General features: G+C 32.6%; 1 long non-coding RNA gene across 1 annotated transcript in view; it reads left to right on the top strand.

The window, feature by feature from the left end:
* The window catches only part of LOC110597874 (uncharacterized), a 70,207-nt gene extending 54,569 nt beyond the window's left edge, over positions 1-15,638 (top strand). Inside the window, exon 4 of the long non-coding RNA XR_002483666.3 lies at positions 14,940-15,638. This is a non-coding gene — a long non-coding RNA (uncharacterized LOC110597874). The remainder of the gene's footprint in view (positions 1-14,939) is intronic.
* The last annotated feature ends 6,425 nt before the right edge of the window (positions 15,639-22,063 follow it).

Here is a 22,063-nt window from a genome sequence, read left to right as displayed (position 1 = left end):
AGTTATCTTGGAAGTGGACTCTTGCCCAGTCAACCCTCTGCCTGAGAATGTAGCCTTGTTCAGCCCTGGATTGTTGCCTTGTGAGAATCTGAGTAAAGGATGAGGGGTATGATGTGTTCACGTTTCTGACCCATAAAGACTGAGACAATAAAGGCTGTAGTATTATTTTAATCCACTAAGTAGGTACAAATTTGTCATGAAGCAATAAAAAAATGAATACAGGAACAGCCGCTATTCTGCCTCAGAGAAACTTGTGTGTTAACTAAAATTCCCAAAATTTATTTGGGAGACTAACATACATTTGGGTTAGAGCTTATGATTGCATGTTTAGTACCGAGTACAGTGCTTAGAATTTAAGGGGCATGAGAGCTTGAATGAATGAGTGAATCCAAGATGCATGAAAGAACACTCTAGCAATACTGTGTGTCCTCCAAGAGCATGCTCTCTAATCTAAGTCACTCCTCTCAGGAAATTTCTGTTTTGTCATAGATTTCATTATACCTTGTACTTGATGGCTCTGAAATCCACTGTATATTTTCAACAGCTGGAGATCACCACTTGACCATCTCAGGCATCTCAAACCTCACCCTTCCCGAGGGAAATCTCTGCCACCGCCACACCACTGTCTACCTGATCACACAAATCAAATCCTAGCAATTGTCTTAGACTCTGTTCTGTCATAGACTTCTCCTTTCCATGTCTTTACCAAGTCACATTGCTGCAATCTCTGCTAAGGCCTAGTTATCTATTTCTGAGCCTTAGTAACTTGGGTGTCCTTCTCATTGTGCGTCCTTACTATCTGGTCTCACTTTAAATATTTATTCTGTCTTTGTACAGATGGGATCACCTGAAGTGCAGTGTTCATACTGCACATACTACTGGACCTCTGAGATATTTAAAAAAAATAAATTATAAGGTTTTTTTGTTTGTTTTCTTTTTCTTTTTCTTTCTTTCTTTCTTTCTTTCTTTTTTTTTTTTTTTTTTTTTTTTTTTTTTTTTGCTACTCTTATCTATTTCCAATTATATAGCATTGTAGTTAAAGTGTGTAGTCTATATACTTTCTAGTTTGGGGAATTTCCTGAAATAGACATACTGACTTACAAAGCATCAGTTCACAAAATAATGATGGAAAAGAAAGTGTATTCCACATAATATATTTATTTATGATACATAAAGGACAATTTTCAATATCCTTGCTGCAGTTTGTCCTTCTTTATGTTTTGTCTACTTGGTCTGTTAAAGACTGAGAAAGCTACATAGAAGTAATCCACCATTATTGTATTTCTTATTTTCTCTCATATTTCTGAAGGGTTTTGTTCTATGCATTTTATACAACCTTCTTAGAAATATAGGGATTCATTACATCCTTATCTCCATTGTGAATTTAACCCCCATTAATATAAAGTTATCATATGTAAGTTTCTTTGACATGGACAATATGTGACTTATTTTGCTTTAGCTCACATTTGCTTGGTTTGTGGGTGGATGTGTGCATGCCCCAACTTTGACTTCCTTCTGTATTTTCTTTTCTTTTTTTCATTTACTTTTAAAGCAGATTGAGGGTACATTTCATATGGTTCAGTTTCCCCTCCCCAAACCAATCAACTTCATTCTCTTTTTCTTACTAAAATAGTTATTATTAGACAACTTGTTTGGTATTGTGATTTAGTTATATTTTCATTATCATTTCTTATTATTTCCTCTTGAACACTTTTTAAAAAAATTTCTATGTATTTTGTAGTGCTGGGTATTCCAACCAGCTCTACCCTGACAAATCCCCAATCCTTTCCAATTTTATATTTTAGAAAGTATATAATCATAACTTTAAATAACATATTTGAAAGTATAATTTTGTCAATATATGTGTTTTCTACCTTGCCACAGTATCTAATGGACCTCTTCTAACAAAGTGTGAGGAAATTAGATTATTGAACCTTGCCAATTTTCATCTTTTCCTTCTGGAAGCTTTTCACCCGGCACACTAGGGTTTTGGTCTCCATAATATTATTATCAGATGCAATCTTTTACCTTAACAAATAATATGTACTATTCTCTATACAATTTGTAATTATAACCATTAAGATATAATTCTGTGTTCAAATATATACAAAGAAAGATTTTCATGACATTTACATTTAATTTTTTATTATTCTAAATTATTTAGTAGACTCATCAGGAAAGATAAATGGATTATATATTTCTGAATCTTCACATAATTGACATTTCTCATGTCTTTGCATCAACGGGACTGTATAAACTGCTAGTACATACACATTCTATATATAAAGGTGGTTTTGTTGACAATTTGAAGCTAATTTTTTTTCACTTGTAGGTGACCTTCTTTCACTGTCTCAATATTTAAAGCATTCTTTCCTGACTCTTAGAGTGCAATAATTCACTAACGTGTTTCTGAATGTTGATTGGTCTTTACTACATTTTTTTCTTTATATGACAACCTATTAATCTATAGTTTTAAGTACTCATTCAATTCAGGCATGGCTTATTTTATCTTTGAAATTTTGTCAGTCACATCTGTTCCTTTTTCATATTCATCTTTACTATTATCTCAGTGACAGATTTCCATCATTTTCTGTAATTTCAACTATCATCTCTGCAATCACATTCTTTGAATGGAATGATATTCTCAAATCTGTCCTCCATTCAGTGGCCTTTACATTATTACTTCTCTTTCCTGCTTCCAAGGCAGTTTTAAGATCATCAATGTCATTTTTCTCCTCAATTTATTTCATGCTAACTTCCCTTTCATTCCAGCCTATTTCCTTGTCATCTTGTCTCCTATTTCATGGAATTGGTATTTCATTTAATATCCTTTAAGAAGATGACGTTATCCAATCTATCTCCTGTTATCTGGGGGAGGTGATGGGGTCTTTGGATGCTTTTTATCAAGCATATGGAAGATACTGTGCTATGCTTGCTTTTCTTTATGCTCCATACTTACTGCATAAACGTCTTATTTTCCCTTTATTTTAAAATTTAACTATTTCTACATGGATCTGCCATTTGTTTTTGAATATTGAAAATTGATACAGATTAGCTTCTTTGCTTACCTGGTGTCCCTTTCAGTACTCCTATTAGATTTTGGCTGGAGTCTGGATGTGAATGTTTGTGTTATTTTTTTAAAAAAATTTTTTTAGTTGTTGATAGACCTTTATTTTATTTATTAATATGTAGTGCTGAGAATCGAACCCAGTGCCTCATACATGCCAGGCAAGTGTGCTATCACTGAGTCACAGCTCCAGCCCTGTTTGTGTTTTTTACTGTTATTCAGGTGCTAAGATTTGAGGGAATCCTGAAGAGCCATGAGAAGCCATAGTCACTCTGTGCCTTCCATCCTAATGCTTTCACAAGGAGAGGTTGGTTCCCAAGAAAGGGTTGACAGCTTATGTGGCTACCCATTCTCCTTTATTTCACATTTTTACTTCTCAGTGATCCTCAGCTGAAACAACAGCCAGTCTCTAGGGTCCACTGCTGAACCTTTAGGAGCAGTGATTCCAAGGAAGATCCCCACATTCCCCCTGGCCTTCCGATAGCTGGACTTTGAAGAAGAGGGGAGTGACCTTCTAAGTGCATGAGGAATACATGATGAATGCTTGCTATGGACTGGAGAAGCAATCAAAACAAGATGGTAGATTGAGTAAGGAAAAAAGGGGGAGAATGAACAGAGGTCTTGTTTCATAATAAAGAACTAAAGAAGTTCAAGTATTTGCATAAATGAAGGTTTGCATTTTTAAAATAACAATTTCTGTGTGGTAAACATAAGGCTTAGGATTATCCATTACAAAATTATTATGAAAGTGGAAAATATTTGAACAGAAATCAAAGAAGTTTTATTGTGAAAAATAAGCTAGTTTAAAGTTTTTATTTTTGTATGATGCCTCATTTCAGCTTTATTATTTTTTTTTAAGTTTCCAGGATGAACACAGTTCAGCTTTCACATATTAAAGAATTCTTTAAATATTTAAAATATAAATATTTTCCACAGATGATAACCCAGTGCCTTATGTACTAAATTCAATTAAAATTCTTAGAAAAGAAAAAAGAATTCTTGGAAGATTTTGAGGTAAATAAGGAAATAATTTAATAGTTTTCAGATGCAACAAGGCAAGAAGAATCCTTACTTAACCTTGAAACTGTCCACCATCAAGCTAAAAACAGTCTGATGAATCTATTGGCTTATCTAATATGTAATTGCTCAAGATTCTCTAGTTCAATATGCTAAGACTTTAATAACATTAATTTCTTGTTGCTGAAAATATTATCTTAACGTTTCTCTTATTCTTTTGTGTCTAGATAAACTAGTGACTGAAGAAGATATTGACCAGCCTAGTGTCTTACTTATTATTTGACAAGAAAACTATTTCAGGCTAATCTTAGGGTTTTTTTTAAAGTTACTGGAGGGAATTATATTCCAAAAATCATTTAGGATAAAAATGGAGCTTACTTCCTCAGAGAAGAACAAAACTCTGCTTTTTTGGATTTCTGTCAAGCTCCTCTCTTATTTCCCATTAGTAAATCTAAATGCATGCTTTCACAGTAATGATGCATGTACCTTATCATCTCTAGATAGTTCACACTGATTTTAAAAAGCAAATTATGTCCATTATGCAGGAAAATAACTTGTGGAAGGAAAAGATGAATAGAAAGAAGTATCATGTTACTGATCTTTCATTTAAAGAATATTGTCTTTGAAAATAATCTTCAACCATGGATTACATCTGGGTTGATTTTCTACATTAGAATCTGTGTTCTCCTTCATCACTGCCAGAATTTAGAAGGCATTAAAAAATTTAAAAAAAAACCATAAATTGTATATTCAATGCGACAAAACAGTTTGAAAGTCAGTCGATAGATAATATAGTAATTTTGTGTCATAAATTAGGAAGCAAACTTCAGAATTTACACATTTTGGTGCATCTGCTCCCTTGTACAACAGGATATCCAATCAAGAATTTATCAAAATTATTTATTTTAAGCTTCCTTCCTAGAGAAGGGATCTCTCTATCTTTGCATTTTGTGCCTAATATCTTGTTGGCCACCAGTGACTACTTTTGTAGGTTTTAAGCCGTGATCTTTGAAAGAGTAAATAAACCAAACTGTAGAAATCACTTAGCACATTGTTAGGAAAGAGGAAATTATACTACAAATCTTAGTTGTCATTCTGTATTACTAATATCATAATCATCATTTGTGTTAATCAACTTGCCATCACTGTCAACAAAACACCCAACAAGAACAGCATAGTGGAGGACAAATTCATTTTGGCTCACAGTTTCAGATGTTTAGTTCACGGTGAAATAGTTCCATTATTCTAAGCCCAACATGAGGCAGAACATCATGGAGGGAGGGCATGGTGTAGGAGTACTGCTCCACTCATGGTGGTCAGGAAGCAGACAAAGAGGGAAAGGGCCTCAGGGAAGGTGAATCTTTCCAGGGCATGCCCCCAGTGGCCCACCTCCCTACTGTTAGTCCATTCAAAGTAGGATGGACTGATTGTATAACACCTCCCATAATCTAATCATTTACCTCCTGCATTAATACAGGAATTTGGGGAGGACACCTCATATCCATACCATGAAACCATTTTATTGTTATCTCCTGCTAAACACAACTTGCTAAATATACAAAATAGAATAAAAAATCTTCTACTCATTAGATTCTCCAAAAACCTTTGTTTTATTTCAATCCTCATGTCTGTTTACCTTGAAAACTGAATTTCACTCTTACTTGCCATTTTAAAACATTTCTGTCCCTCCCTGACACCCCATTTCTCTCCTCTTTCCCTTCCCTCTCTCTCCTTCTAAATGTTAGTGCATTTCTCTTCACACTTATTTTAAAGTGGACATTCTTTACCTATTACATTTCTCTACACATGCTCTGAATTGTATATTTGGAGCAGTTGGCACAGAAATATGAACTTTCCTTTCTCCAAATGTCCCCCAAATTCAGTTTTCTGAAATGAAGGTTTTCATCTTCTAATCACTCCTAGGGACAAATTCAGTGGCTATGGATTTGGGAAGTGAGGTTAGCCAGATGCTCTCTCCAGGGATCTCTGGTAACTCTAGTTGGTGAGTTAAATATTAATTTTTAAATATTTTAAATTTAATTTAGATTAATTTTAAATATTAATTTTTAATTTATTTTGAAAATTAATAATCAATATTACTATATGCTGTATTATTCAAAGTCACATTTTGTTCTCTATGCCTCAATTTCTTCATCTAAAGAGACAGTATTATATCAGTCACACCCTCTTTTAGAGTTTTTGTAAAGCACACAGGCATCTGCTACTCAGCTCCAACCGATTGTTGCCCAGTGGAAAACCCCAGTTTTGACAGATCTTCTGATTTTTCAAGAGAAGACTGAGTTAGGAAAGTCTTTAAAATGAAATACACTAATATTTAAATGTTAATAATCAATTTGTAAATTTGTAAAACTAAATACCCTCTTGACATGTAGGTATGCCAGAGACTTAGAGCTGTCCATTGGATACCTGTTTCCCATTTCCTTGGCAGAGTTGTTGCTACCAAGTAGATGCTCTCAGGGTTAAATTTCCCAGTATCCTTTGCTGTTAAGCAAAACCAAAAATAAAGTGTTAGCCAAAAAAATGTGAATGAAAAGCTACTACAATACAACTTACATATGTTGCTCTCTTGTCATGGAACGTCCATCAAGCAAGGTACTAAAGACTTAGAACAGTTGCTAGTTGTATATTCTTCACACGGTACACCTCAATTAGCAGCTGTGTCAATCAAGCTACTGTCGCATTATAACACCATGTCATGAGCTAAGAGCAGGCAGTTTGTTGTACAATTAGCTGTGTATAGCAGCCAGAGACAGATTCAATTTATCAGATAGTTCAAATTTCTAAAATATGTTTTTTAAGTTTATGTATTAGTTCACTATAGTTATACATAGCATTGGGTTTCATTTTGATGTAATCATACAAGTATGGAATAATTTGCTTTTGCTTCTTTAAAACATTTAAAAATATGTTTAAATTTTAAGTTTTAAAGAAACAACATGCAGAGGAACTGCTAGTTTTTCAGTAATCCGAATTGGATTTTCACTTTAACCTACATGAAAATATTACAAACCTGGGAAAGAAACATTAATAAACTGATACCAGTAATAAAATTTAAAAACTAGTCTCATACCTCAAAGTTGTCAATAAGTTCAATGTTGTCTTGCTATTATATCAATGAGACCTACAGGAAAACTCATATCAGCTCTGATCATTTTATTCCTTAAAATATTAAAACCAATATTTAGCATTTATTAGAAAAGGAATAATTAAGTTACCTTTATCTGTAGCCTAGTGAGATATTGGATTGCATCATTTAATCATGTAATAATAGATAACAACAAAACCTTAGGGACTTGAAAAGAATATTTAACTGCCTAAGAATTCCATTAATTGGAACAAGGTAGATGCATTTTTTTTTTTTTTAAGACTGAATAGCACATTTGTTGAAGGACTCTAAATTGGAGGAAGAAATTAGTCTAAAAATAGAGACTTTAAATATTAGTCTAAAAGAAACAAAAAAATAGACAAATATGTTCCAATTCCACATTAATTATTAACTCACATGCCTGAGCCCAGAAGGTTCCAGACACTGAATAACAAAAACTCATTTGTATCAAATCCATGAACTCTTTCATTTATTTGGAGAACTTTTCCTTATAAATGGAGTGCCAAACACCCTCAGGCTTTAGAAGTAACTGATTAAAAAAGGAAACTTTTGTATTATATTAAATTTACCACTTTCATTTACCATTCCAGTTACTTAGAGGAAAAGCTTCAATATAAACCTAATATATTAATCTTAAAAATGAAGACCTTAAAATAAGAATATCACCCAAAATAAAGAATAGTCAAAAAAATTATTCAGCACATATTTCATGGATTCTAAAATAAACCTTTATTTACATTTTAATATTGCTGAAATCAGGAGGCAAGGATACAAGTTCTAACAAATAATGTGTCATACTTAATTTAGCATAATTGAAAGCATTCTTTTCTTGGTGTTATGAAAATTGTTAACTTTAAAACTAATGATTTTTAGATACAATATATTACCTGGTTTCTGATTCTATTTGTTGAAAATGACCAATTATTACTTCACTATCCATATTTCCTTTGCCTCCTTTTCTTAATTTTATAATGTGTTTTAAATAATATTTTTTGTATACACAATATTTACTTGAGTTTTTTTGTTTTGGTGTGTGTGTGTGTGTGTATTATTTTATATCTATGTTGGGTGTGTGTGTATGTGTTTATATATGATTCCACGTTTAGGCATATTATTATGAAGTATGCTAAAATTGAGGAATTTGAAGATGTATCACTAAGGGAGGAGACAGTACAGAGGAAAACCCCAGTATAAGAGTGGTAAAGTGGTACAGTATTTACCTAGTCATGTTCTAATACACAGCCTAGCTGCACAATAACTGAGAGACTGCTGCTGCCTTGTCACTGATTGCAACACAAATGTGCAGGTTCAAAACATATCATGTTCCAAAACCTTTTAATCACCTTTTATTTCTTCTTAGTTAAAACCAAATGATGTCAACAATAACTCTTCTGAATAAATCTTTTTGATTATGCAAAATGATTCTATAAAATTTTCTGTACCACAGAAACAATTATTTCTCATATGAATTTATCATCACAAATTGTGCTTAGTTTTGTTACTTGTATTTCAAAATTAAATTTCAAATGCTGCTCAAATGGGGTCAATTATAGAGAATTATGTTATATTTTTTCCATATAATTTCACACTGCTCTTGTTATTATTTAAATAGTGTTGCTTACATGGTTGATTCAATGGGAGAATCCAACTTTTCAACCTGTTTGTAAATAATATACAAGGAAACAACAATTCATTTTAAGTATGAAAACTAATTGTGTGATATTTTAGATATGATTTTAATATTCACAATAATATCAAATTATTTCAATTTTTACAATTCAATGGAATTACTATAGCTGTACATGCATTTGTTTTTCCACCTACTGTCAAGGAGAGTTTGAATTTAAATTGCCTTCACAAAATTACATAGGTTAAAATTTTAAAACATCCAATTGAGAACAATTTTTAAGATAAACAATAGGTTAAAAACCACATAGAAAACAAATGAAAATAGATGTGTTAGGAAAAGGGATTAGATGGCACCTTCTACTAAACATTAAAGTAAGAAATAATGTAAAGAGAGGGAACAACCATATTATCTGATAAAATTTTACATATCATAGAATGCTCTGACTCTGAGCTTCAAAATAGATGAAATCTGTCATTTTTTTGAGGACCCGTTAACGAGTGACATCATGAAGTTGAACAATGGGTACAAAGCTGTAGTGGTGTGAACATTGCACTTTCTTATCTGGACTAATTTAGGGCAAGACTATAAATTCACATTCCTCACTTTTATGGTAGTCTTAAGTTACAAAATGTCCTTGTTTTGGAGCTTGTTTGGGTCAGTTTATTTAGTGGAAGAAAAATTAATTTATTGGATATCTTAACTCAGATATTCCAGATAATTCTTCAAAATGTCTTTGAGTGTATGGTCCTTATTTCACTGAGAATCTAGATTTTAAAATGTAAATATCATCAATTAATTTCACAGAAATTGTACACGTGTATACATTTATATCTACATACACTTGTACCATTCACATTCATGTTGCTTTCCCAAAATGACAAAGCAGCTACTAATCTGTGTTGAAATCTTTATAACAATAATGGGGACAGTTAAAAGTTTAGAGCTTCAAACCTTCTTTCTCATTTGACATTGGTAAGCCTAGAGCCCCCAGAACTCAACAGAGCACTACAGCTTCTCTGAATGTTTGGGGAATCTTTCTGGTTTAAATAAAAAAAAATCTTTTAGACAAAAAGGAATAAGCCTCTGCCCCTGGAGTTCAATGTCTCATTAATTCTTGAAAGTTTCAGTTTTTATAGTCCAAAAGTTATGAAAACGCTGTCATTTTATGTTATTTTCACGTCAAGACTTTAATATTACTAGTCCTGGTGGATTTTCTAATTTCACCTATGTCTATTTGAAACTTTTATTTTCCAAGGAGAGTCTGACTTTAAATTGCGTTATAATTCATGAGTACTATCTGCTTCTTGAGTCACTCACCTTAATAAGAGACGTTTGGGCCATGAAGTACAATGGAATCTCAGCAGCTCACACCATCTTATATTAAAGTAAACAAACAGTTGCAAAAATTGACCTAAAATAAAACACTTGCATGCCTCAAAACAGTGTTAAATCAATGAAGCAAGCTCTTCTTTTTCAGGGATTGTAAATTTTTAAAACGTCTGAGGATAGACCAGGTTATAACTGTGGTATAATTGCAAGAAGTTCTAAGAAAATAGAAAATACAACCATTTGATCATTCACAGCCGGACTCTCCTCATTGGTGGAAGAGTATCCTCTTATCTTCCTATTTTGTTAGCTGGAATAATCCATTCATCTAGGAGAACACTGACAAGAATGAGGCTATATGAGTCCTAATGTCAAGTCTGTATTCAAATAGGTTGAGGCTAAAGCAACCCTACAGTGATGGACGAAACTTCAATGCTAGAGAGAGAGAGAGAGAGAGAGAGAGAGAGAGAGAGAGAGAGAGAGAGAGAGAGAGAGAACAAATTCTCAAGCTAAGTCAATATAATTTCAGGACATAAAAATCCTATTTATGTGCCTATTTTTTGTTCTATTAGGTTCAGGGTCTCTGTCCTAGTGCCTAAGTCTGATCCACTTTGAATTGATTTTTTTGTGCAGGGGGAGAGACAAATGTTTTATTTTATTTTGCTACATATGGATTTCCAGTTTTGCCAACATCATTTGTTGAATAGTCCATCTTTTCTCCAGTGAATGTTTTTGATACCTTTGTCTAGTATGACATAACTGTATTTATGTGGGTGTGTCTCTGAATCCTCTGTTCTGTACCATTGGTCTACAAGTCTATTTTGGTGCCAATACCATGCTCTTTTTGTTACTATAGTTTAAGGTCAGGTAATGTGATGTCTGCTGCTTCACTTTTCTTGCTAAGGATTGCTTTAGCTATTTTGGCTCCCTTATTTTTCCAAATAAATTTTATGATTGCTTTTTCTATTTCTATAAATAATGCCATTGGGATTTTAATAGGAATTGCATTAAATCTGTATAACACTTGAGGTAGTATGGACATTTTGACAATATTAATTCTGTCTATCCAGGAGAATGGGAGATCTTTCCATCTTCTGGGGTTTTCTTCAATCTCTTTTCTTTGGTGTTCTGTAGTTTTCATTGTAGATGTCTTTTACTTCTTTTGTTAGATTGATTCCCAGGTATTTTATTTTATTTGAGGCTATTGTAAACGGAGTAGTTTTCCTAATTTCTCTTTAAGTGGATTTATTGCAGATGTAGAGGAATGTGTTTGATTTATGGGTGTTGATTTTATATCCTGCTACTTTGCTAAATTCATTTATTAGTTCTAGAAGTTTTCTGGTAGAATTTTTTGGATCTTCTAAGTAGAGAATCATGTCATCAGCAAATAGTGATAGTTTGAGTTCTTCTTTACCTATTTATATCCCTTTAATTTCTTTCTTTTGTCTAATTGCTCTGGCTAGAGTATCAAGGATGATGTTGAATAGAAGTGGTGAAAGAGGACACCCTTGTCTTGTTCCAATTTTTAGAGGGAATGCTTTCAATTTCTTCTCCATTTAAAATGATGCTGGTCCTGAGTTTATCATTTATAACTTTTACAATGTTGAGGTATGTTCCTACTATCCCTAGTTTCTCTTGTGTTTTGAACATGAAGGTGTGCTGTATTTTGTCAAATGCTTTTTCTGCATCTATATTGAGATGATCATATGATTCTTATTTTTAAGTCTGTTGATGTGATGAATTACATTTATTGATTTCCATATGTTGAACCAACCCTGCATCCCTGGGATGAATCCCACTTGATCATGGTGAAGTATCTTTTTAATATGTTTTTGTATGTGATTTGCCATAATTGTATTGAGAATTTTTGCATCTATGTTCATCAAGGATATCATTATGAAGTTTCTCTTCCTTGTTGTATCTTTGTCTGGTTTCTCTAGTAATTAAAGAAATGCAAATAAAAACTGCACTAAGATTTCATCTCATTCCTGTCAGGATGGCAGCCATCAAGATACAGGCAACAATAAATGTTGGTAAAGATTTGGGAAAAAAGATATACTCATACATTGCTGGTGGGACTGCAAATTGGTGCAACCACTATGGAAAACAGCATGGAGATTCCTCATAAAACTTAAAATGGCATCACCATTTGACCCAGCTATCCAACTCCTCAGATTATACCCAAAGAACTTCAAATCAGCATACTACAGCAATGCAGCCACATCAATATTTATAGCAGCTCAATTCACAACAGCTAGGTGTCCTTCAATAGATGAATGGATAAAGAAAATGTGATATAACTCTCAATGGAATATTGCTCAGCTATAAAGAAGAGTGAAATTATGGCATTTTCCAGTAAATGAATGAAGTTGGAGCATATCATGCTAAGCAAAATAAGCCAATCCCCAAAAACCAAAGGCCAAATGTTTTCTCTAATATGCTAATTCACAATAAGGTGGGGAGCACAAGAGAAGAATATCATTACTTTAGATTAGGTTGAGTGAAGTGAAGAGGGGGAGAGGAGGAGATGTAGGGATAGGAAAGATAGTAGAATGAAGCAGACATTATTAATTTATGTATATGTGTGACTGCATGATCAATATCATTCTACAACATGTACACTCTCAGAAAAATGAGAATTATATCCCATCTATGTATGATATATCAAAGTGCATAAATGCATTCTATTGTCATGTATAAATAATTAAAACAAATTTTAAAAGTTTTTTAAATTGCTCAGATCCTAAGTCCTTATGTTTTGGAAGCAAGATTTACTATAAGAACTTCAGAGTGGTCATGTTGAAATGCCTAGTATAGTTACTGTTCTATTTGCTTTTGACCCATAAATTGGGTGGGACTGAAGCTCAAGGTAGACCTTGGTCTGGCAAATTTTGATAATGAGCAGTTGTTGTCCAAACTAGGTAATACCAACACTGAAGCATGATTGTGTGCATAGCATTTAGCAGAATCACAGAAACAGTAATTTAATCGAATGTGCTTTAGCTTTTCTTGCTTAACATAAAATAAGGAAATGGACATCTGCTCATATTTTCCCTCAAAATTTCCTGTACTTTCCATCATCTTAATCTGCTGCTTTAACGTGGATCTTTTCTCCTCCTGGTCACAATTCATGTGCCTATTATATCCACATTTCTGGCATGAAAGACTTGGTTTTTTTATTCATGAAGAAAGTCAGATCCAGCATTTTATCTTCTGAAAGTGTAACACATGCCATTATTAACTGCAGTTGAAGATGAGAGATTAACTCTTCTCTCAGGGTGCATTGGTACTCCGAACACAACTGGATTTGTGTTAGCAAGAAAGGAGCTAAATGGGTATTAGGTAGACAATATCAGTGTCTCCCAGGAACAGCTCAGACATATACACCATATATTTTTACATTTGTATCACAAGAAATCCATGATAAAATGTATAAAGAAATTTTCTGGAAATCATACACTGAGAATATTAGGTGGGACACTGAAAAAAAAAGACACTGAAACTGAGGTCACTTACCTCCTAACTATGGAAATGTAATGAGCCATAGTTTTGACTTTCTTAGGGATATATTTTAAAAGGATGAATATATGGCTGTTTATAAAATTAGAGACCCCATTCTTGATTCACATAATAAAAAAGAAGGATATCATAAATCTGAATCACTGTTCATCTTACACCATTATATTGCAGGAGCAAGGCTTAGTAGGTCTTTCTTATTTTGGAGATAGAAATGAAATATAATTTGAGATCTTCTCTGTGAGAGAGAATTTTTCATGCTAAGTGGAGGATATGGTGGGAATAAAAAAATCATGCCCATGAGTTACATTTTTCAGGAAGATGAACAAACAGGCATAGCTTTGTAACAGATTCTTTGAAAATAATCATATTCCAAGTTAGGCATGGTGGAACTCTCCTATAATTCCAGTTACTTGGGAAGCGGAGGCAGGAGGATCACAAAGATGAGGAAAAACTGGATATCTTAGCAACACCCATCTCAAAATTAAAAAAAAATAATAAAATTATATTCCAGTGTACAGCTCTAAATATTGAAATGCTATTAAAAATAATGTTTGTAACATCCTAATACAAAAGTCAAATTTGGTTTATTTTTAAATTGCTTTGATAAAGTTCATTTACATTGAGCATTTAAACTTGCCTCAATCAAAATAGAGATTTTCTATTTTATTGTTTGTAAATTTACAGCTTATTTTAGTTCCATTTTTTGTGGCTATGTTGTTTGTTATATTTTCTTTTAATAATGGAATGTAATCAAATTATATGTGTTATTTTGTACATTAGAGAACATGCCATAACATTTTTAAAGCACATTTTATAATAAGTGACTTTCAATCTTTTTTTTCACCAATCAGAATAATTTATAACCCACTTCTTATTATAAAGACAACTGGAAATAAATTATATCAATATAGAAAATGGTGGAGGGTGGGGTCAGAACAAGCTTATGGTCGGATAAATGAAATTAAAGACAAATTATTTTATAAATAATCAAGCTATTGCTTAATTACTTATCAATAGGTTTGATGTCTCCAATTTTGCTTATGTAATATACATGAAAAGAAGGGCAAGTCTTACTATTTCTTATAGGACATTCATAATAGAAAGTCACTTTCAACTATGACATTCCCTGCAGTCCAAGAAGAGAGACTGCAGCATTTGATAAACTTGTCAAGGATCCGCATGTAATCTAAAATTCAAATGTTTAAAGATACCTTAGACTGAGGAACAAATTGAGTCTTTTTGGACTTTTGCAGAACTAGAAGGACATATATTTCTTTCTGCTTCCAGAAGAGTGTGTTGAAAGATGGAAACAGAGGACACAAAACTGATAAGATGCAATTCTTAGCCACTTTGCTGTACAAGGAGAAGACAAAGCAAGATTTCATCATGTGCTGACAGCTCTTCTCACAGATGACAACCTTTGATTTATCTTTATGGTCCAGTTAGAAGAGACCTTGGCAGCACAGTCAGGTAGAAGTGTTGATCAGCTGTGGAGGTTGAAGTCATAGGATGTCCACGGAAGGGGAATATATGGAGGACTGTTGCTGCTGATGGCAATAGAGTGGGCAAAATAAATGTTTCAGGATGTAAACTCATGGACATAGGGTCACACAGCTATAAATATGGACACAGTCCATATCTGAATGGAGTATTTCATGGGAAAAAATTCTGTGTGTGTCTTATGATATTTTTAATCTGATTAAGTAAAAACTGTTTTATCCATGTATTGCAGTCTAACATAAACTAATGGTTTCACTGTGATGTTTTGAAAGGGATCAAGTATATATAATGCTTATCCTAGTCCTTTACCATTACTGAACATTAATAAATGGCAGTTATTTCATTAAAAGTAGAGATGATAAACACCTTTACAGGATTTTTTACACTTGTTCTGATTGTGTAAACTGGTTTCTTTTTGTTTATTTTAATAAACTTTACTGAATGTGCTTTTACATATGATACAATGTGTGTATTTTATGTGACAGTTGATAAATACATGCATCATATAGCTTCCATTTGAGCCAAGATAGGAGATATTTCCATCATCAATGATGTTTACCCACTGATTTTACTTTTATGAGCATTTAGTTAGAACTTTTACAATTTCAAATAATTGCAAGATGATTGTATGCACGTTTTGTGTCTGGCTTACTTCCCTCCATATAATATTTGAGTTTCATTCATGTTGCTGTATGAAATTGGGTGTCTCTTTGTTTCTATTGCGAAGGGGCATTCAATGAATGAATTACATGAATATTCCACATTTACTCACCAGCTCAGACCCTGATGAACATTTGAGTCATTAACTGTTTATAAAATTAATAAAGTTGTTATAAACATTGATAAATATCTTTGTAGGCACGTATTTTTACTTCTCTTGGGTAAGTACCCAAGTGTGGAAATGCTAGGGTCCTGGGGTAGGCATGTGTTCAACTTTAGGGTTGGACTATTTAATTCCCATAAGCAATGTATGAGACTTCCCTTTGCTCTGTAGACTTGTCAGAACTTGGTACTTTCAAGTTTTAAATGTGATTTGTATTAGAGAGTTTTGTTACTATAGTGAAATACCTGAGACAATACCTGCTACTTAGGAAGTAAAGACTGTTTTTTTTGTTTGTTTGTTTTGGGTGTTTTTTTTTTTTTTTTTTGGATTACAGTTTCAGAGATTCAAGGACATGTTGATGGCATCAGCTCAGCTCTTGGCTACATCACATGGTGGCAGAGAGCAATGACAGGAGTACATTTGAGAGGAAGTAGTCATGTTTCAAATAGGGGAGCAGACTTGCTCCTTTTATGACAATCATCTCTCAATAACTCAAAGCATAGCACACAAACTATCTCAAGCCTCTAACAATGTAAGGACCTTCTACCTCCCAACAGTGTCATTCTAGGGACGAAGACTTTAATGCATTAAGTCCCAAGTTGTCAATCATATAAATATTTCATCCATATTGACATACATGCATTAAAATTAGTTGGAGATCATAATCTAGGTTTCATATATACCATTAGTATACCATATTATATTATAATACAATTATATTCTTATTATATAATCTTATTATAAATTACATAATTGTAAATTATATACTTCAAGCTTCTATGCGTGGTCCACATCTGGGATGATAGACAAAACCCTTGGGGCATTCAGACTACACACAAAGCATGTATGAAATAGTATCACATTATTATTTAATTTGATTTTGCTGATAACTAATCTTGAGTATGTTTTGATATGCTTATTTTTCATTCATATATCTACTTAAATATGAAGTTTCTTTATGTAAAATGATTGTTTGCCAATTTTTATTGGATTTTTTATGTATTTGCTATCTATATTTAGATGTGAGTCACTTATCAGATAAACATTTTGCAAATATTTCCCTTCATTTTATGTGTTAACTTCTCATTTCTTAACAGTGTACTCTGAAGCCTAACCTATTTTTCCTCTATGATCATGACTTTTTATACCCTGTTTAAGAAATCTTTGACTAACCCACGTTCATCATGCCTTTGTTCTGTTTCTATACTATGATTTTGAGTTCTACTCACTTAGAAAATATTCACTGATCTTCCTGCTATGCTTGAACTTTAAGCACCAGATGTTTAACACACTTAATTTTTCAGCTCAATCCCTGATTTTTTATGCTGATAAGAGGCTGATAGTTTTGATTACACTGTAAATTGAACTATGTGAGAATTTTGTTGCAATGGTTTCCAAAATACCTTGAAAGTGAATTCAGGCTTTTCCTTCAGGTGTGCCCTGGAACTAAACATTATGATATGATCAAACCTTAAAACTGAGAACTTGAACTTGAGAAAGTTAAGATCTTAAGATTTTTTGAGACCATGTGTTTGACAGATCGTTGGATTTCCATTCAATAAATTGTGAGATTTCTAGATTAAGGGGCTGCAAGGCTATGAGGTTTTGCTACTTTGAGATAGAAAGATAGCAATGTGTGCTAGAGGGACAATGTCTGAGAAAGACTTAATCCTAGTGAGAAAGTAAAGCAAAATACCTTGAGATCTCCAGGTTTTTAAGTAGTGATTCTATGACACCAAAAAGCTCTTTCATTTTTAGAATGCTGTCTCTAGTCTCTGATTTCTCAGCAATATTTCTGTGTAAATTAATTACTTGACAGAGAGTATTATCTTTGAATGCAGACCACCTGAAACACTAGCTCCATGTGTTGGCCACAACTTTGGTTGTTTTCACTTTATCTAAACAAAATTTTTTATCCTACAGAACACTTTTTAACTGCCTTATGCTCCCAGTTCCCAACCCCCAGCTGACCAATAAGTCAGGTATAAACATTTACTCTCCTTATCCACTTGTTCACTGCAGAAGCACTCATCTGAGTTCAGTGCTGTTAGGGTTTAAATACCTTTGTGCTTAAACTCTTTAAATAAAATATGTATATGTACACGTGCATGAATAACTGCATCTCTGTACTGATATAATTATCTAGATTTGTATAAGCAGTAATTTAGTTTTTCACTGGGAGTAAAAAGTATAAGATATTTCATATCTTTCTACATCAAACTGAAAGTGGAAATCCAGGTTTTCCTTCTTTTCAGGTTTTAGAAGCTTATTCACCTGTTTGGAAAATTTCTCATTTGCTTCCATCTTTCACAGGGATTTACCCCAAGTTAATAGAGAAAACAGATTTTTGCCAAAAAAAAAAAATGGCAGACTCGGGAGATAATACACTGGGTCTTCCCTTGTCTCTGTGGAAGATGGTGATTAAGCAGGATACCTGCTCTGACGTAGAAATGTAAAATTTTTAAATTGTAATTCTTTCAATAGAAACAATCTCAAACATGAAATTGACATCATTTCATCATTTCAACTGATCACTGGAAAAAGAGTTTAAAATGTATACATTGAAATATCATCCTCGAAAATAATTTTCTAGCAAGAGCTTCATTGCTTCCTGGTTCATTAAGAAATATTTTGTATTTTTTTCTTTTCAGTTGTATGTTGAAAATGAAGCTTTCCAATGTAGTTGCTATTGTACTGTCTTTAAACATTATGATTAATTAAATCATAATGTTTAAAAGGTATGAGTAAGAAACGAACACTGTGTGACTGAGAAAGGAAAATTTACTGCATGTGGACAGAGCTATTAGAGTAATTATTGACAGGGGAAAGGCTTAAGAAAAGAAATAGAAAAGTGAGAGTCAGCCCTGCACACTTATAAAACTCTTTTTAAATTTTTGGAATACACAACATTTTTTGTTACACATGTTTGACATGATAAAATGTTAGAGGTGATGTCCTCCAGTTGTTATGCTAAACAGCTCCTTCTCCCTCTGCTCTTCATTTTCATTGTTTCATATTAGTGACACCAAAGAAGGAAAAAAATACAGATTTATCTGAATTTCCTCAAAGAATGATTCCTAAACTTTGTTTTAATGTGTCACTTTATCTATAGCCTTCTGTTTCTAACTACCTAAAATATCTGGGGGAAAAAAATTCAATTTTAAGATTGCCATTAAGGAAAGATTTTCAATATTTAACATACAGGCTCTATAAACAAAGTCTACTATATTCATTAAATTTTCTGACATTTGATATTTGTTTCTAAAATGAAAGCATACATTAGACCTTCAGTATTTAACATAAAGCTGCTATTAAAAATGTCTAAAATATCCATTAAAATTTTTAACAGATAGCATTCATGTTTTTCAGAATAAAGCATATAATAGATATTCGGACATTTAAATTGTACAGTAAGTTAATGCATATAAATCATCTTCAGTCTTCATCTTTAAGGAAAGATACAAACAGGCATAAAATAATTAGTACTCTGTGGATTCATTTACTTTTTCCAGTGATCTGTGGTTTTGAATTTTTCTATATTTTGACTTTTTGACAGTGATAGATAGGTATGCAGTTACTTTTTTTTTTTACCAAAAAACTATTTGAATTCTGAATTTTCATAGTTATAGATTATTATAATAGAACGCGTTACCATAAGCATCTATCTAAATATTCTGTCATCGTTTTGTTCTTTTCTATGTGCTTCATTTGTTTTGATACTTTCTTATAATTATATCTCATTCTGGATGTATAAAGGTGATGGCAAAAGCACATATTTTAGAAAAATGAAATACTTTCTTCTTGCATACATGATGGAATTTTACTGACAAACATTTAACGAATCAAGTTTTAATTTGAAATAACTTAGCAGATAACTGGGCAGAGTGATATTTAAACTGGAAGAAGTGTAATCTAAAAAAAGTATCTCACACTAATTCTTCAGATGAATGGGTTAGGAAAGAAATCCACAACCAAAAGTATGCATTTGGGGCAGGAATAGATCTAGACTTCCATTGAATGAAATAAAAGAACAGCCAAAATATAAGCAGTAATGTTTTCCAAGACACTGGACATCTGAAAATGGAAGACAGTCAACTTGAATAGTGGGAAACAAATGAGCCAAGCCCTACTATTGCCCAACGTACTGCCTTGAGTTTTCAGTCAATGACACAGAAAAGGGAATCCTGGGGAGTCAAGGGGACAATTCTGTCTAAGGAGGTAAAATCAGAATCCCAAGAGAAGAGACCATGTTCCTAGAATTCATGAAATAGTCACAGAGAAGAAACAGTTGTTTAGAGTTAAAACTGAAAATCTACAGAAGTTCTTTCTTTTGTGACCAGTAGAGTGTTGACTGTTTCTTGCATATGAGACAATTATCATTTACATGGATCTTGTAAACAAGCAGAGGTTTCTATCTCATATCAGGTAAAGTGAACTTCAAGACAAAGTTAATCAGAAGGAACAAATAAGTTCATTTCATACTTCTTAAAGGAATTGTTCATCAAAAAAATGGGGGCATAAATTTGGAGCATAATTAATTATACCCCTAAACAATGGAGCAATGAAATATCTATGTACATCAAACAAACCCTTCTTAATTTTAAGAATCAGACCATAATACAATAACACTGGGTGACTTTAACACACCTTCCTCATCACTGGATAGATCCTCCAAATTAAAACTAAATAGAGAAACTATAGAACTAAAAATATATATAATTAATAATTTAGATTTAACTGACTAGAGAATATTTTATCCATCAATGACTGAATACATTTTCTTCTTGGCAGCACATGGATCCTTCTCTAAAATATACTATATCATAAACTACAAAGAAATTCTTAGCAAATACAAAAAATAGAGATAATACCTTGCATTCTATCAGATCATAATAGAAAGAAATTAGAAATAAACAATAAATTAAAAAATAGAAACTACTCTGACACCTGGAGACTAACTGATGCACTATTGAATGATCAATATGCAGCTGAAGAAATCATGAATGAAATAATTAAAAAATACTTAGAGGTAAATGAGAATAGCAACACAAAATATCAAAATCTACTGACACTATGAAGGCAGTTCCAAGAGGAAAGTTCACTGTATTGAGCTCATTAACTAAAAGGATTGAAAGTCGCCCAATAAATAACATTACATCTCAAAGCCCTAGAAAAAGAAGGCCAAATCAATACCAAAAGCAATAGAAGACAGGAAATAATTAAAATCAGAGCTGAAATCAATGAAATTGAAACAAAAATTTCAAAAAAAATCCACAAAACAAAAAATTGATTCTTTGAAAAAATAAATAAACTCAATAAACTCTTAGCCAAGTTAACCAGGAGAAAGAGGGAAAAAACTCTAATTATTAAAATCTGTGATGAAAGGGTTATCACCATGGACACTACTGAAATACAGAGGACAATCAGAAACAAGTTTGAAAATATGTACTCCAATTAAATATAATATCTTAAAGATTGACAAATTTCTAAAGATATATAACGTATACAAATTGAATCATGAAGACATATACAATTTAAATAGATCAATTTCAAGCAATGAAATTGAAGATCCTACCAAAAGCCTAAAAACCCAAGATCAGATGCATTCTAAGCCAAGTTCTACCAGACCTTTATAGAAGGACTAACACTAATACTCCTCAAATTATTATATAAAGTAGAAAAGGAGGAAACCCTTCTAAACTCATTCTTTGAAGCTAGTTATTACCTGATGCCCAAACCAGACAAAGACACATCAAGGAATAAATCTCAGACCAATATCCCTGATGATATTGAATAGACACAAAAATTCTTAATAAAATACTGGCACACATACAAAACCATATCAAAAAGATAGTGCACCATGACCTTGTGGGATTCATCCCAGGGATGCAAGGTTAGTTCAACATACAGAAATCAATAAATGTAATTAACCAGATCAATAGACCTGAAGACAAGAATCATGTGATTCTCTCAATAGATGCAGAAAAGGCATTTGACAAAATATGGCATCCATTCATTTTCAAAACACTATAAAAACTAGGAACATACCTCAAC

The sequence above is a fragment of the Ictidomys tridecemlineatus genome, chromosome 7, assembly GCF_052094955.1.
Source record: "Ictidomys tridecemlineatus isolate mIctTri1 chromosome 7, mIctTri1.hap1, whole genome shotgun sequence".
In the NCBI taxonomy this organism is placed as follows: Eukaryota; Metazoa; Chordata; class Mammalia; order Rodentia; family Sciuridae; genus Ictidomys; species Ictidomys tridecemlineatus.
Note: the sequence above shows the minus strand (reverse complement) of the source record. Positions and strands in the feature narration are given on the sequence as shown.